Below are 17,665 nucleotides of genomic sequence, written 5' to 3' on the forward strand. Positions count from 1 at the left end.
TCCCTCCTCCGGTCGCAGCGGCGCTGCCGCGGGAAGCGCTTCTCCCGTTAAGCGCCGCGGGTGCGTTCGGCGGGCCGGCTGGCCGCTCGCTCTCCGGGCGCTGCGCTCGGGGCGGGAGGGCAGCGGCTGCCGGACTTTTCCCCGGGAGTTTCGCTTGCCTGCGCGGAGGAACCTGGCCTCGGCATGCGGTGGCAGACTTCGTGAGCGACCGGTCGCACCCAAAGCCGAAAGCTTGAAACAAAGGCGGTATGTCTTGAAATTCTGGGAAACCTTACTATAGCAAATGTTAGCTCTGGAGGTAGGTGGCTTCATAGGCTGTAAGCTCAGAAGGGACCTTTCCGAAGATCTAGGCTGGTCTTAACAAGAACCATAAAACAGATTTTGTAGTGTCCAGCTGCGAAGTGTACAGCTTGGAAAGGTTGGGTTTCAAACTATTCGGCTTTTTGCTCTTCTGAGGCAGAACCAACAAGTCGGTGGGCACTGCTTATTTCGTTTGTGAATAAACCCAAGTTTATTCAGGTTGGAGGAGCCCGCGGGGGAAGGTGATATTGAACAGAAATTCCGAGGGGGCTGGCGAGAGTACATTAAGGTGAAAAAGGACAGCACTAGGAACGGACATAAGCACCCTGCGAGCCCATGGGTGTCAACAGAAAGGCTTCGTTCAGGCGGCTGCGGACAGCTAAAAGCCTTGGAGAAACGGAGCTTGCTTTAGTTAAAGACAGGCAATCTTGTGTGCATTTACCACCTTGACAAATGGGGTCACTAAATCTTAGTTATGGTATCTCCAATTCGCATCAGTCTCCCTCCACGTGTGAAACGTGCATTGAGGAATGACTGTTTAATTAGCAACAGCAATTCTTCAGGAAATCTCCATTAACACTTGTTCCTGAAGAGGACTTTTGAGATGCCTCGCTTTATGTGGGACGTGTGAGAGTTTGTGCTGTCCTGCAGTTTGTAGAATACCTGATGCTTCCCAGTGGTTCTGCTCAACTTCTCCCTAATACTGATGTTCTAGGTCTGGAGTTAATTTTGTTTTGAAAGATGTCATCAGGCTGGTTTTATATGGCTGGCATCAACATTTGGGTGTTTTGTGTCCTTAGACCTTAAGTCTGTAAGACCCACGAACTATGCTTAAATGTTCTGCTGAACTGGCAATTTAATGTAACTTATAACATTGCCAAGCCCATTTTTGCGAACTGCTGTAGTTTGTTTGCCATTGTAGCATCTCCCTTAAGGCGTGCTTCTTCTAAGATCAAAATACAGTGTTGATGCTAACCTTTGCTACAGCCATAAAATTGTAGTAGAGAGAGCTGGGACCAGATCTCTAAAGTCCACCTGGTCCACCTCTGTTCCTAGAGGAGGTCAACTATATGCAACTTTTTTTTTCCTGATAGATGTTTGTCCAAGCTGCCATTTTGAACCCGAACTGTTGGAGATCCCACAACTTCCACAAGAAATCCAGCCTTGTGCATCGTTATCATCACCAGAAAAGAAGGTTTTCCTGATGTCTATCTTACTGCAGTTCAGTGACTTGCATTATTTTTGTCTTACCATCCTTCATGTCCAGAGAATGGCCTCTTAGGTATTCAAAGACCATTGCCATGTGTCCCTTCAGTCTTCTCTCAATTCAATGTTGTAACTCCCCTTTGCAGTGATACAGTTACTTCTCACATGTATTAACTGATGCCAGTAGTTCTTAACATTAATATATATCTTACATAATTGAGATTCTTAAGGAGAGAAGGCTATCTGTGATCTTTTTAACTGTAGCTGCTTGCAAACACAAGCATCCACTTATCCACTCACACTTGCTGGTAATTTCTCTGGCTTGCCAATTTCTGTTGCCCAGAATTTAGAGCTCCATCAGTGTTTCTGCAGAAAATGTCCTCAAGAACCCTTTTTCCTTCAGATTGTGTATGGTCTGTAGACTTTGGTGATTTACATCCTGCCCCTTCCTTTGACCTGGCGTTGCTCTTTCTCAGTCTTATCAATGGTGTCACTTTCTCAGTGTGTTTTATCAATTGTATCATTCTTTCTTAACCCCGTCAGTGACATTGCACACTCTCAATCGTATCAGTGGCATCCCTCTTTCTTAATCTTCTCAGTAGCATTGCTGCTTTGTGAGACTGATTGTGCGTTTCAGCTCTTTATCTTAGCTTGTGCTGCGGGCTGGTCTCTCCAGACATTCACAAGACTGTTGTGCTTCAGCCAGATTCCCTCAGCTGTGCCACGCAGGAGTGTTCTCCTGCAGGCTCTGCAACCACACACTCATTTTTATCAACCATATTGGGGTCCTAAGAATAGATTTTGTTTTACACACCTCAAGTCAATATTTTTGTTCTCTTCTCAGCACTTTCCAAAAGGTCCACATCTCCTTTCATGCCTCAGTACGGTGCCCCAAAATTAATGTATTACTCCAGCTGCAACCTTGCTAGTTCCAAGGAAAGTGGAAGGATTATCTCATGTGTTTTTCAGTCTGTACTTCTGGTGGCTATATACATTTCTACAGCTAAATAAAATTTGGTGCCTTCAGTTAAAAGCACTTTTTCAGGAATAGGTGCTTTTATGGCATATTCCTAGTATCAGCTAACCTTCTACACTCAGTACTATGTGCTGGTATAGAAGCTTTTGATTTAGCAGGTAAATTGTTGTAAAAGCAGTCATCTTTTATTTCTTTTGTAAACTTTATATTATTTTTTTTTCTCTTTTGCATAGTGGAAATATTTTGCTGCTCCACCAGCATAAATTTATTTCTTCTGCAGTAAATAAGGTGAACCCAGCCACTTTGATATACTGCTAAAGCACCACTCAAACATCACCTGTGTAGCATCGTCTGCTTCCTGTACTTTAGCTAGAAAGAAATACCATCATGTATTTTTGGCTTTCAGAGGAAAGAAGAGAGTTTTGCAATATCTAAGGGAATAATACTGTCTTTTTAATTAAGATTCACATAAAATGTTTGTCACATAGCTATCGGAGCATGATATCAGTGCATTGAGTCAAGGGGTCAAAACTAAATATAACCAGCCTATTTTCATTTGTCAAGAAAACACAAAGCTAAACAGAGCTGAACTAGTAAAAAATAATTTGTCTTTTCTCAGTTTAGTAATTCAGAGTTTGTTCCACACAAGGATTTATTCCTATCAGTGCTCAGCCTGTAACTCCTAATTTTGATGTGTCTTTTGCTTAGTGTGATCCAGCACTAAGGTGACCTATACAGTAACTGGAAACATTAGAAATGTAAGAAGATAACCACAAATACCTGCCCAACTGCGAGACTACCTAGACTAGCCAGGAGGTGATCCCAAGGAAGAAGATAGGGTTGAAGCCTCTCCATCCCGTGAAGGCCGGTGCCTAACTCTAACCCGCAGGGAAGAGCCCACACGTGTGCAGTGGGCTCCTCCATAAGCCCACTTCGTTTTCCTATCAGCCTTTTGTCACGTAATGTAATGTTCCTTTTGCCTAGAAATCGGGTGGCAGTAGTACTGTCTCAGGGTGTGAGAGATCAAAGCAACGTCTTTCTCAGCAAGGACTTGAAGCAACATCCCTGTATCTCAGCAGAATGCCCTGACCACCAATCTGGGGAATAATTTTAAGCCAGGACTCTCAGTGTTTTCTGTTGAAACTCTTCCACTTTGCGTAGACTAATAAAATATTCTGCAGACCAGAAAGTAAAACAAGATCTAAGTCCCAATTTGCATTTCAGTGAATGTTTATGTGGTTTATATAGGGGGCTACAGCATTTGGTAGGCTCTGGGTGTTCAGCAGCATTAGACTGTAAGGTCGCAATCATCAGCAGGCACTCTGATATCTGAGGACCTCTGTGGTACCTTGGGACAGTAGTGCCTCCAAGATGTAGGGAGCTGCTGCCCAGGTGTTTGAAGATCTATGCATTGGATCACTGCTTATCTTTCGTGACAGACACCTGGGCACCCTCAATTCCACTGGAAATAGGTGGACACTACTACCCTTGAGCAACACAGAGTGTTAGCATACTGGGATATTTGCAGCACCCAGATCCTCCTCTGCTCTTTGCAACCATGGGAAAAAACTGTTACTGACTTCAGTTGCATCAAATGAAGAATTTATCAATGCATCAAGACACCCTTATCTCATGTACAGCTGTTTTTCTTTGAATATCTTAAGAAAATTGAAAGGACTTTGTTTCCTTTTTCTTTTTTGAAAAAATACCTATACCCACCCCAGCTCATATTATGATCTTGATTAAAAGCTGTTTATTTTAACTGTAAATGGTATAAAATGTATCTTGTCATAAAGGCATAGCCTGAAGCAACTCCTCAAACTGACGTCTGATATGGATGCCCTTTTCACAGGCTGGTGGAGGTTGGAGGGGTTCTCTGGAGATCGTCTAGTCTAACCCCCGCACTCCATGCAGGGTCAGCTACAGCAGGCTGCTCAGGGCCACGTACTGTCGGGTTTGGATATCTCCATGGATGGAGACTCCATAGCTCTCAGGGCAACCTGTGCCAGTGTTTGAACCACCCTCACAGTAAAAGAGGTTTTTTTCTCCTGTTAGAATGGAATTTCCTGTATTTCAAGTTGTGGCCATTGCCTCTTGTCTTTTCTGCGTGAACTGTTTATAAGCAGTGAGGCAAAGAGGAAATTATATCATCTTCACACAATGAGGTACATTTTTGGGAGAAATTGTCAAAATTTGCATCCTTCCTCTCTGCAAGAAGCTGCAGCATATTGGGCTGGAGGTGTAAAGTCTTGGTGCAAGGTGAGAAAAGAGATTTGTCCACTGATGTGTTACCTGAGGCCCAAGAGAAGTACAATTTCCTGTAGTGAAGGGTGAGATTTTTACTGTAGAGAGTGACGAGCAACCACACAGCGTATTGTACAGAAGGGGTAGAAGGATTCACAGCATCTTCTTTAAGCAGCCTCGAGGGGGCTGCTGATGGGAGCGTTGTTTACTAATGGGGAAACCTGCACGGGGCGAGACAGCCGCGCTGTCCACCTTACAGCAGTCTGTCATGGAGTGAAGGAGGGAGTGCTGATCGATGTCAGAGAAAGTGCTGGTTTCCTCATTTTCACCTGTGTAAATGCAGTACCTACTACTGAGTGGAGTTACAGCTGTGCAAAAAAAAAAAGTGTGTGTCTGGGATAACGCCCAGCAAACCACCAAGGTCATTAAAACCAGAGAGCTGGGCTAGTGCTTGTAGCGTTCAGATCACCCTGTCTTTACCGCACGTAGAGTGAACAAAGGGTGGCAACTGCACTGAATGCTCCACCTGGGGCCAAGGGCCAAGCTTACTCCTGGTGTCACAGAGACCAAAGGATGCACTATTACCTAACCGTACCATGCCTGAACTTTTTGAACTTGCACAGCACAAGGTGTGTTGTTCTCATAGGTAACATTTTTCTTCTTTAAATATTGTTTATGCTGCAAGCAGCCCTAATAATTCAAAATGACCTGTTTTAGCCACTGAGCCATAACCAGGGCTCCCTCCGTAACCCCAGGTGGGACAATGAGATAAGCTCACAGGAGCTAGCGTTTTGTTTTTCATAGATTCATGCAGTTTCTGGATTTTTCTAAACATAGATTCTGGTCTTCTCTTTCCTTTTGGTGAGCCGACACTTCAAGGAAGTTGTACATATGCAGCAAGTGTGTCCTACCATTTAGAGGAAAGCAGTGCAAGTCAGTGCTTTCAGTTATGCTCCTAGCTGTGCCCTTCATTCATTAACAAAGTGTAAGTGTCATCTCTCTGCTTCACTTTTTCCAGCCCAACAGTGAGAATAAAACTATTCTTTGACTCAGGGAGGCTAAGCTCATTTTTATGCCCATAAAGTGTATTGTTGTTCTTGTCCCTGAACATCAGTTGCCTAATTGTGAACTTCAGAAGACACCATCAGACCCTGTCCTGAATGCAATCCCCTATACATTTTCTTTCAAAGAGATCCCTCTTTTCCTTAAAAACAGTGGCATACAGCTGTTGAATAAAAGCATAGTGATTAAAGTTCTGCCACAAGAAGGGGAGTTTGGGTTTTGGTTTCCTGCTTTGATCACAGCTCTCACGTTCTGGCTGTTCTTGATGAATGCTACATTTAGTGGAGGGTGATATGTACATAATTTTCAGTTTTATGGACCCTTTACTGATTCCAAGATGCTTTTCACCAAGGCTGCTCTCAGTGATGGAGACATTCCTATGAAGAACTCCTGGTTCGGCATGGGGGCTTTTTCAGATACCCTTCTGAGGTGCCTACCTTCTCCCTGATATGATGTTGCACCAATGCACGCAGCATGGGCAACAAGCAGGAGGAGTTGGAAGCCATTGTACATCAGGAAAACTATGATATGGTTGCCATCACGGAAACGTGGTGGGATGACTTGCAGAACTGGAGTGCGGCGATGGATGGCTATAAACTCTTCAGAAGGGATAGGCGAGGCAGGAGAGGTGGTGGGGTAGCCCTGTACGTCAGGGAGTGTCTGGATAGTTTAGAGCTCGATGATGGTGATGATAGGGTGGAGTGTCTATGGGTAAGAATCAGGGGGAAGGCCAACAAGGCAGATATTGTGGTGGGAGTCTGTTACAGACCCCCCAACCAGGATGAGGAGACTGACAAACTATTCTATAAGCAGCTGGGAGAAGCCTCATGATCGCTAGCCCTTTTTCTTGTGGGGAACTTCAACCTACCGGATGTCTGCTGGAAATACAATACAAGTGATGGTCCCCCTGTACTCAGCACTGGTGAGGCCGCACCTCGAATACTGTGTTCAGTTTTGGGCCCCCCACTACAAGAGAGACATTGAGGTGCTGGAGCGTGTCCAGAGAAGGGCAACGAAGCTGGTGAAGGGTCTGGAGCAGAAGTCTGATGAGGAGCGGCTGAGGGAGCTGGGACTGTTTAGCCTGGAGAAAAGGAGGCTGAGGGGAGACCTTATTGCTCTCTACAACTACCTGAAAGGAGGTTGTAGAGAGGTGGGGGTCGGTCTCTTCTCCCAGGTAACAAGTGATAGGACAAGAGGAAATGGCCTCAAGTTGTGCCAGGGGAGGTTTAGACTGGATATTAGGAAATTTTTCTTCACTGAGAGGGTTATCAAGCATTGGAACAGGCTGCCCAGGGAAGTGGTTGAGTCACCATCCCTGGAGGTATTTAAAGGACGTTTGGATGAGGTGCTTAGGGACATGGTGTAGTGGTGGTCTTGGTAGTGTTTGGTTTACGGTTGGACTCGATGATCTTAAAGGTCTTTTCCAACCTATACGATTCTATGATTCTGTGATTCTGTGATGTACAGAACAAAAGCATGCAAGGACTAGATTACATTCCTGGAGCCACTAAGCCTCTGAGTCCTTTCCTGGATATAAACTATTTTTTGTCATCTTGCCATACTCATCAGCAGAAGCGCAAAGATTGCACCAGGCTGTTCAGATTCTCTTTCAGATAAACAATTAGAAATAAAACATTTAGTTCCAACAAACTCTGTTGAAGGTAACATATTGATGGTTTCCCTGCTTTCTTCTATTGTAGAGTGGCCAGAAGGATAGGGATACCCCAAATATCAATGCAGATCATGACTGCTTGAGTTAGTGTGACACCCCCTCTTTCTTTCCCTTTGAATCTACCACATCCTGCAGTGTCTGACTTGACAAGCATATTCCACTTGTAGCCTGAAAAGGTGGAATACAGAATACAGGTTACTGAATGTCATGTCTGCTGTCCTTTTCCTTTTGGCATACTTTAAGAATGATAATTAGTTTCCACGATGACAAAATATTCAAAGATCTCATCGTTTCAGTGCAGAAAACGAGGAATTCTGATGAGCAGAAATAGTATACAAGAAACAGCTTCAGAAAAATGTCATTGCAGTAATTAATGTATCAACAACTGTATGGTGATAATTTAAAAATGAAAAGTGCATCTGACTGAGTAAGTAACATTGAGCAAGGAGATGAAACTTAGAAGGGAACATTTTCCTTTGAAATATTTCACAGATATACAAGAAACAAAATGAAAAAAAGAATTGTTACACTGATTGCTTTGGAGGCTGTTTTTTCAGGAGGTATTGAAACAATCCTGCTGGCCTTCGTTGTGTAAATAGACCAGAACAGTTCCCCCCGCCCCCCAATAATGTAGTATTTGCATTAAAAGGATTTTAATTAAAGATAAAAAATATCTCACTCAATAGATGTCTTAAAAGTGGAGCTACAAAAGAAAGAGGAACAACAAGGCTTGCCCCGTGCCAACAAGAGGAAACAGATAGCAGCCAGAAACGATGAAATTAGAAGCAGTGAAGAACAAGGAGGTTTATTTGACATGCAGGGAGCTGGCAGAGTGGAAAAAAAAAAAAAAGGGAAGAATGTTTCCTGTCTCATTTTGATACTTTGAGAAGAAAGTTTTGTCTAGTGTATATCAAATGTCTTTCATTAATTACAGGTCATCTTTAAAAATGCATGGCAATACTCCTGCATTGATAACCCTGAAAGCCTAAAAGGCATGTGTGCTCTGAGAGTGAGGATGGGACTGATTCCCTTCCCTTGGGCTTGGGATGGTGCTTCAGGAAAGGCGTCTCTAGGGCAAAAGGCTCTTCGCTTTCCATTCCCATCCTTCATCTCTCTCTCCCCACCTCTCCCCATGACCCATTTGGTTCTGTGTTTGCCAATAAGGGGTGCTTAGGCTGATGCTTTAGGGAAGTTGCAGGTAAACTGAGACCATTTACATACTTTACAGACACTACCAAGTAGTTGTCAACTCACTTAACTTTTAATTGCTACCAGCCTAGGACTGCATCGGTTAATAAAACTAGAACATTCCCCACCTTTGGAAGACTTACGCGCTCAAGTGAACCGTTCACTATAACTTTTACTGAAAGCTTTCTATAATATATGACACGTCTGTATAAAGCAAAGACGTAGGAAAAAATGTGAAAAGGAGAACGGTGGTTATAATGACAGAATGGCCACCAGTCTCTGCTATATGCAGAATGAAGTAGAAATCTTCAAACAAGGCAAACCATGTAATAGAAAGGAAGTATGAAATGAAATAATCCTGGAAATCCTTTTACAAGCAAGATCTAAAAAAGGTACAGGAGTGATAGCCTAGCATGTTCTCTCTTGGACACTGGTTGAAACACAAGGTTAAACCACATGGTTGTAACCCACAAGGTTAGGGGAAAGGCCAGGTCAGTTCTCCTGTGTAAATTTTGTTACTGCTGTTAGTGCCAGAGTCTTCAAGTGATCTTCAAGTCATCCAATTTTACAGAAGCTATCTCAAATAAGTCAGATGAATTAATGTGTCCTAATGTGTCTGTTCCTCTTCCCTGACTGGAAAAAAAAACCAGCTGAGGTGCCAAGTGCAAAGGTAGATATTTATACTATTGGTGTTGAAATTTAGGTGAAATAAATCCCACCCTAGCAATCTAAACATGGGCACCCAGGCAATAGCAGAATCAAAACAGCACACTGTTGGCAACACTGACTATAACTGCTCTGCCACAGGTTCTCTCTTTCTTAAACAAGATCAGTAAGTAGTTAAAAGCACTCTGAAGTCTGAGAGGAAATAACTTTATCAGTTACACCCTCTCAAGAAGATTGGGATTAGTTTTTTTGTGAGGAGCTGGCAAGATTCTCCAGGGCATGACTTGATCATAATAGAGGATTTATCTAATAGTGGTTTATGTGCTGTGAGATGAGCACAAGTTCTCTAGCAAGTTTTCGAAACATATAAGCAACTTAAGAGGAAACCTTTCTGGATTTGACTCTATCCTAGTTTCAGTGGAAGTGTAGAAGGCAACTTCCGTGAGCACAGAGTGGCAGAGTTCATTATTCTTTAGAGAAGAAGGAGGAAGAACAGAAAACCAGGGAATTTCAAGAGCAAAACTGTTAATAAACTCAGAGATCTGCAGTGTGCAACCTCAGAGGAACCAAAACTAAAGAAAAAATGAGTTAAGGCAGGTTAGCAGTTTCTTGGGCAAAAGATACGAAAGATGGTGGCTCAAGTGATCCAAATGTAGACGGAGGACAGGAACTGTAGTAAAAGACCAACATGTCAACATTTTAAGTTAGTTATTGATTTCAGTCACAAGAAGGATGCATATAGAAAACGGATAGAAAATGAGATCGGTGAAGACAAATAAAAGGAATGATATGCAAATACAGGAACAGAATAAAAAGTCCAGCCTCTCAAAACATGATGCTATTAGCAAGGGATATCAAGGGTGATGTGAACTCATTCATCAACACAATACTCACGAGAAAGACTAAGAAAAATATTGGGCTGCTGTATAGAAAAGAGGAAGAGCTCTCAACAAATGACTCCAAGAAGGCTGAAATGTTTAATGCCTTTTTCTGCACCCATCTCCTGAAAAGGTCAACTCTGAACTGATGTGTGGTACAATTAACACTTATGATAAAGGGGAAAGTAAAAGAACAGGTTAGAATCCCTAAATCTGTCAGATCTTTTCAAATCATTTAAGCCAACTCAACTTCATTCTAGAATATTAAAATAAATGATTAAAGCAGAAAGGAGCCCTTTGGCAACTCATGGAAGGGGCTGAAATTCCAGGCAACTTCTAATGGCAACCATTTTGCCAGTCTTTAAAAAAGGGATGATGACAGGAAGGAATTAAAAAAGAAAATTATAGCCCAAAGAACTTAACCTTAATTCACTGAAAATTGCTTGAACAAGTAATCAGATCAACTATTTGTAAATATCAAAATGGAAACAAGGAGTCAAGTAATGATCAACATGAAATTGCCAAAAGTAGATCTTGTCAAATTTAGTCTGTTTTGTATGACAAGGTAACTAGCCCTGTGGATAAGAAATAAGCAGCTGATATCAGATATCTTGACTTCAGGATGACTTTTGACATTGCCTCACATTTGACAAGCAACCCAAGGAAATGTGGTTGTGATGAATTTGCAATGGAACCAGCTGGTAATTGTATTCACTGAATAGTTTTCACTGGATCATTGTCAGAATAGAAGTATGTATCCAATGGGGTTCTGCAGGGGCCTGTCGCCTGTCTCTGGTCCAGAACTGTTGCTATGCCTTTGTAAATTTTTTTTTTAAAAATCACATTGAAATGTATGAGGAAGATTGCAGCGTGATATTTCCTCTGTATGCTGCACTGAGAAGCATTGTCTGGAATACAGTTTTCAGATTTCGGCTGCTTCACTTCTAGAGACAGGGTCTAGAAGGAAATGATTGGTATGATTAGACATCTAGAAAACAGAACTTATGCAAAAATCGGAAGAAATCAAGGAACTTGCACAGCTGAAAGAAGAGAATTAGTGAGGGAAAACATAATATATGAAAATCTGATGCAGGAAAGATTGAACACTCTATTCTTGAAGTGTATGACAGCTAGGATATAGGCTAATGGGCTTAAATTGCAACAAAGAAGATTCAGGTTATACATTAGCAAAAGTTTCCTAACACTAAGTATCACCAGAGTCCTTTACAAGCTCTGGTGATCACAAAGTAATCAGATTACAAAGTAATCACCAGAGTCCTTTACAAGCAGGTTAACCAGACATCCCATAAGAATGACGCTGGAATCTTTAATTCCATCATTGGGCAGTGAATGGACGAGATGACCTTTTTATGCCTCTGCCAGAGCTTTTTTCCCCTGCTTCTATGATAGTATGTATTCATTACCCTTGTTATCCTGCAAAAAAAAAAAAAAAAAGGCAAGGTGTTCGGCACACTGCATATAGAATCTTGTTCTTTGGCAATTTTTCACTTGTATTTTTTAGAATGCAAATAAAAAGAATTTTGCGACAAATTTACATGGAACTTCATAGATTTATTTTTTAAAACCTTGAGGAAGTCAAAGCAACATTTTAATATTAGGATGAAGAAGGCTTTGACATGTGCAATTATGTTACCCTGCTTAGTATACATCTCAAATTAAATAAACTTTAAAACAGCCTCAAATAGAACTGATCATGGACTGAGAAGCACTTACTTAATGAAAGCAGTGAAATCAGATATAACGATATCTGTACTGCTGCTGGAATGGAAAAAAAAAAACCTGAATGGAAAAAGATTAATCACAAACCAGCTAAAAATAAACAGAACTTTACTTTGAAGAACTTAGTCCTGTAAGGAGCTAAGTACTTTGACGGAAGTCTCTGTTTTGGCAGCTGTAATTAATTGTACCTCCTTCTGCTAGCGTTACATATACTGGTATGACTTGGAGACAAAGAGTATGAGGAAAGTACTGTTATCCCTATTCAACAGATGAAGAATTAAGGCAATGAAATTCCGTTTAAACCAAGCAGTGGATATTCTCCACTGTGCCCTCCACTGCTCCCTTCATCTCCCACTTCCTGAAAAGAGAGACCTAGCAAAATAAACCATTGCTCACTTTGGGGCTCTACACTTGCATTGTTTTCCTGTAGAAACCAGGGGATAGGGGGAAATAAAGGGAGGAAGGGTGGCTGGGCCCAGACCTTGCCTTCATGTACGGGCACGACATGGCTGAGGCCACTGTTGTGGGATCCCACTTTAATAATTATCTGGGATCCCACAGATAATAAGTCTTAGATGTGTGAAATTGTTGGAAGGCCTAAATAATTTGGATCGCCAAATCCTATATTCAGGAGTGATGTAACACAACAATAAGCTTTCTAAAAGTCCATATACTCCCAAGCCAAGGCATTTTTTGCACAAAACACTGCTGAAAATGGAACGTAGCCCTTCAGGTGACATGCAGCAGGGACCTTTGTATGAGGTCTGTGCGTCCAAAGGGAATGTTGTGAGTTCACTAAGTGAACGTTGGAAGGAATGTGGCAGGCAGCGCCGCACTGCCCAGCCTCCATCCCCAAGCTATTTACCCTGCAGCCCTTTGCAGAAAGGTGAGTAGATCAGGAAACGCACCATGCTCATGGCTGCTTTTACAGTTCCCTGGCAAACACTGAGCACACAAATACCAGACCAAGGAAAGCTCTGGTAGATGTTGGCTTTCTCCAGATGGGCCAACTGGAGAATGGGTCCGTTCTCCAGACAGGCCACTCCCCAGCCTACTTGCCTTGTGAAAAGATCTCCCTGCTATAATTCTACTACTTCTGCTTAATACTTACTTCTAAGGCGTCTATAATTTTCCAGGCCAGAAGTTTGCTGAGGAGCATGCCACTGGCTGAGCTGGAGATTAATTCTACGTATTGGAGCACACAGCAAATGAGGGCTTTCTGACGAGTGGTGACACATGCTACTACACATGCATGACACAGTACTAAGTTTTCCTATTTCCTGGAGGGAAAATTACTTTTTTAATTGAAAGCAAAAGCCTTATCAGGGCTGAGAACATTAGACATGCCATGAAGTGGGATAAGTTGGATGGAGAAAAGAAAACCACTAATTTAAACAAATTACTTGCTGGTTATGGGAGCAGTCTTAATTTGATGAATTCAGGATGAATTCTAGGAATAAAGAGGGTCTAGGTATACCGAATAGTGAGATTGTTCAAAAAAAAAGAGAGACTATATTGACTTAAGTGGTTAAAAACTAGTCAGTTCAAATAATGATTTATATTATAGTTATTAATAAAAAATAACTATTTTGACTTGGATTAGCCCACATATAAAAAGAATGGGAAAGTCATGCTAATTAAATAATAAAATGCTGGGGGAAGGGTCACTAACCTAAATCCCAATATTAGCTGACTATCTTAACTGAATTTTAGAATAGTTTAGTCAAGATATAAAATACTAAAAATAAAGGCTTTGATTACTATTTATGTTTACTCATATGGATAGTACTGTTTATTCAGTGGAATTATTTCAGCTGTTAAAGTGAAGCATTTGTTCAGGTGATTGATGCACCAACAGTTAATATTAAAGCTTTTTCAGTGCAGCAAAAAATACTTCAAAACAGAATTGTTTCAATGTTAAAAATAAAAAAAAGTACTTTTATATAAGAATAATATTCTTTGAAATATTATTATATAATTTAGATTGCCAGGAAAAATATTTAGGATTATAACATTGGGATTTTTATAGCATTCTTGTGGCTTAAGTGTTCCATTGATTTCACACTGCCATCCCTGAAGGAAGAATGTAGCTTGTGGAAGTGTTTCAGTCTTCTTGACTTGTGAAAATTCAGTATATCAGAAGGTGCTGTTGATTGCAAATATAGCCCAGGCTTTTTGCAACCTCAAACCAATTTTGAGTTTGAGGTGGTTTTGTTCTCACAGTAAGAATGTTAATAAGACCCTAAATGTGATTTTATTCACACAGAAGAAATGATGACTATTTTAAGTGTGACACTTCTTGATAGAAAGCAGTTCTGCTGAAAATTTGATAGTCTTCAGTTATTAGAAAACTGAAGAAGTGGAAAGTATATATTGCTTCAGTGTAAAACTGTAACATTGTAAAAAAGCAAAACAAGTAGCAAAACATTGAATTTAAGTGTACTAAAGATGCAGACTAAAAAAAGTTTTCTATTTATTTTAAGCATGTATTTGCATCCATTTTGTACTTTTCTGCAACGCTCTTTTGCAGTAATTAGTCAGAACTTCACAGCAACAGCTGTCCAGCCTTCTTGCTAGAATAGACTGTTCCTTGTGTACATCTGTACTTGTGATTCTCTGATTCATGCCAGCAATGTAGATGTAGCCTATACAGACAGCTGAGCTTTGCTGATTCTGCCTGGTAGAGGACAATGCTTACCAAACAGGCATGGTATTGAATTCCGTGTTCTTACACACACACGTAAAGTAACTTATATAGTCAAGCTCAAAAATCTTAAAGCTAGTTAGAGGAAAACCAGTATGTTCCATGAATTGCTTTAAAATAAGGAAATGTTATAGTCCAGTTGGAAGCAAAACCTGATTTTTTTCTGAAGTTATTTCTATAAAATTATAAATAGGATAGTGCTGTTAGGGTAGAACCTTCTCTTTAAATGCAACTTTTCTTTTATATTGCAGATCAATTCCTTTTTTTCTTATTCCTTCCTTTGTATTCTCCCTACATCACATCTCTCTTCCATTCTCTGTGTGCTGTGCACTGGCACTGTGGTGCTGTTTGTTGTAAGAAAAATTATATATTCTAATGGCCAGTTTCTCTCTTTTTCTAAGTAGGAGTTAATTTTGTTATACAGGCTGCCCTTCTTCCTTTCATCTTTTATGCATAATGCTTTAAATAGGAATTTTCATCTGCCCAAAGAAATAAAGTCTGCATCGTCCATCTCAGGCTGCGATATTCCTAGTTCATGGAGCAAGCAGGTGCAAGCTTGGCTTATGGCTTAATGAGAAAGTTCTTAAGATTGTCCTACATGCTCCAGGGAGCAGTGCTGGCCATTCCTTCCTCTGAAGTGCTTCTTCACCACAAATTCAAACATCCTTGTGTCTGAAAGAGACACTGCCTTCCAGATGAGCTATAAACCAAAGCCCTGCATCATTAGAACTGTCCTGGCACCCTCTGTAAGAGTAAGACTTTAGCCTTGCCCGTATTTTAATTTGGACGCTTCTGGTACAAGTACATAAAAGGAATTCTCCCCACGTTTTCAGCTGGACACTGTATTCTGGCTGTTCTCTGATACCTCATGGGTTTTTGTTTGCTATTACATTACAGCCCTGTTTCATGGCAGGACTGCTATAGTTCAGTGCTGGTGACGAGACACCCCTATATAATCTTAAAAAAATCATTTTGGAAAGAAATGTGTTTCAGAAGTCATTAGTATTGAAGTATTGCAAAGAAATAAAACATTTACTCTCGAGTGCCCTCATTTATGCTTGAGGGCCATTAGTGACAATTCCAAGGTTCCCCACATTTGTTCCTTCCAATTTCTTTGGAATCCGAAAGAGCAGAGGAATAGGAGGTAGCATGTAACAGGCTTGTCATAACTAGAGTCTAAATATTTTGTAATTTATGCAGCAAGAGCTGGGTTACTGCTTTGCAAATTGTCCTTTTATAAGGAGAAATGCTCCTGTTAGTGATGTTTTTTCTCTGTCACTCCCCCAGAATAAATTATCTCCTGCTTCAAGGGCTGATCAGGAGGGTGCTGGAAAAATAAATTAACTGGATGAGATTTTATTGCAGAAACTTTGGAACTGTTTTCCTGATGTTTTTAGAGTTGAGCATGTAAATAACAAGGTGGGTGAGTTTGCAATCAGTTTAAAAGCCATCTTTTGCAGTGTACTTCTATACAGATTGTAAAGTGTTTTGCTACTCAAATCAAGGACAAAATACTGGTTTTTGAAATAACATTTTATTTAGTCTACAAGTCTATGTGATATCTTGGAGAGGCTGTTGCACTGAAGGGCAGATAATTTTAAAGATTAATTTTTTATCTTACCAGCATTCAAGAGGCTAAATGCAATTTTTTATACAACTTGTCTGCAGAGCCTTCTCACCCTAAAGAAAACATTGGCATGACTCAAAATACACACAGAACAGATCTGCTTTGTTTACTAGGTGATTTTACAGTCGTGTTTCACAGCAGACTTGCACTTTAAAAATCAAATTTTGCTCCCATTGAATAAAAACCATCAAATATCATCCGTTAGTACTAGTTCATGTATTTGCTCTTCCTAAAGTTCTTTCCCATTACCCTGAGGCTCATTAACCTAAATACCGCATCAGAAAAGAAGATGGAAATCCTACTGTTAATCTTCTGTCCATGCCCAAAGGCAGAGCTGCAGTCAGCTGGGTATCACCACTCTCTTTCAAGCAGGTGCCGGGGCAGCGAGCAGGCAGAAATGAGGAGGAGGCGGCCAGCAGAACTGATCAAGGCAACTGCAGAGAAAAAGGACCTCCCTGTAAAGGGCCAGCGGGCAGGCAAGTGTTTAGGATGAGGATCACAGGCTTATAGAGTCACCTGCTGAGCTTCAGCAGCAGCAGAGGTACTCACTACCCCTTGCTCAAACTGAAGCGATCCAGCTGTCTTTAAGTGCCACTGAATATTATCCAGGCTAAATGCCTTTGTCCCTCATTTGCAGGTATTCCAGATGGTTTGAAGACATCGGTCTGGCTAAATGATATGTTGAATAGAGACACTTGCCTTTCAACAATGAAGCTATGCTCCGAAATCTTTTGGCTTGCATGTTCCCGGACTGCTTGCTTTAATGAGTCCTAAGATAGATTTCATCCCTTACACATGACAATTACGGCATCACACAGGTGCTTGTTCCTACAACATTTCCTTTCTTCATTAAGGACTTAGAGCTTGAGGCTTTGTTGTGAACTGGCATATCTGTAGTTCCTGAAGAGGAAACGCCTTTAACATAATGAAAGGATCCATTCATTAATGGTGTCTGTCCATTTATTCCACACAGGGAATGTCTGGTTTTCTTACCACTTCAGTGAGAAGCATTTTAAGCACTTAGAGCATTTGTAGAAAATACAGTCACTTGGAGTGGATACGGTTGGTGTTTTCTTTTACCTGTGGCAAAGGCTTAAAATTTGCATAATCTCATCCTAATAAGAGCACTGGAATTAAAACTTCATCGACATGTATGGATAGGGATGGGACCCATCCTATGAACATGGTAAGAATTTCCTGAACAAGGAACTAATGTGAACCAGGAACCTAATTAGAGTAAAAATGATCTCTCTCTATACATCAATTCCCTCTGTCTCAGCTTCAGCCTGGCAGTCCTGCTCAGAACCTTCTCCCATGCTGTCCCAGCGTGCTGGGAACCTTCCTAAGGATTTAAAAAATTATGCAGATTTCTGCACAATCCTTGCTGCAGAGATCTAGATCA

General features: G+C 41.1%; 1 protein-coding gene across 1 annotated transcript in view; it reads left to right on the plus strand.

Annotated features, from left to right (window-relative positions):
* The window catches only part of KCNK13 (potassium two pore domain channel subfamily K member 13), a 71,687-nt gene that overhangs the window by 554 nt on the left and 53,468 nt on the right, over positions 1 to 17,665 (plus strand). The gene's annotated exons all lie outside the window — the stretch shown is intronic.

The sequence above is a fragment of the Mycteria americana genome, chromosome 5, assembly GCF_035582795.1.
Source record: "Mycteria americana isolate JAX WOST 10 ecotype Jacksonville Zoo and Gardens chromosome 5, USCA_MyAme_1.0, whole genome shotgun sequence".
Classification (NCBI taxonomy): Eukaryota; Metazoa; Chordata; class Aves; order Ciconiiformes; family Ciconiidae; genus Mycteria; species Mycteria americana.